Genomic DNA, 834 nt, shown 5'->3' with positions numbered 1-834 from the left:
CAAGGTCACTGTAATTAAAAGAGGACGATATGTGAAAAAGTAATGTGGTGTGTATTCATACCAAAAGTTAGTACAGATATATATGTGGACTGAACAGTGAAATGGTGTTCAATGTGTATACTGCATACTCAAAGTTGTTATTAACAAAAAATAAAGATAAATGTACACTGAACATGCGCCTTTATTGCACTATTTTAACACATTTGCAACCATTTGAAATTTTAGGAAAAATAAAAAATAAAAAATAAAATTCGCCCCCCCCGCCCCAATTTTGAAAAGAATTTGGATGAGAATCTAGCAATTAATTTATTATGGCCTAAGGCACAGGATGTACAAAACATTGTAAGAGAGTATATTGAAAGGTTCCCAGAAAATGACTTGAATGTGTTGAAAGATCTTAACGAGGTTTGGAATCCAAAGCTTCTACCAGCTGGTGCGAATGACATGACAGAGTATGGAAAGGCTGTACTGGAGATAATTGTAAGAAAGTACAAGGGAGATGTGATTGTAAGAGAAAGAGCCACTGGACACTATCTCCATTTCAAATTCTTCCTAAATACCAAACGACACCTCTCTGTGGCAGACTAATGTCTGTTGATCTCTGAAAGCTACAAAGACCAATTCCCAGATTTCTGATGGCTACTATTTTTCTAACAGTGCCATGTGGACGAGTTTTTTCACTACAAAATAGGCATATTGATAAGGCAACAAACAGGCGAAATGTTAAATCAGTCAGCAACAGAATGACAATTGCGTATTATAGAAACAGAGATGATTTTGACATTGACATAAAAGTTTGTGTTATCTGACTTTCAGTTACTGACTAATTCTTGA

This window comes from Mizuhopecten yessoensis, unplaced genomic scaffold (genome assembly GCF_002113885.1).
Source record: "Mizuhopecten yessoensis strain PY_sf001 unplaced genomic scaffold, ASM211388v2 scaffold6015, whole genome shotgun sequence".
Classification (NCBI taxonomy): Eukaryota; Metazoa; Mollusca; class Bivalvia; order Pectinida; family Pectinidae; genus Mizuhopecten; species Mizuhopecten yessoensis.
This window is presented reverse-complemented; position numbering follows the sequence as displayed.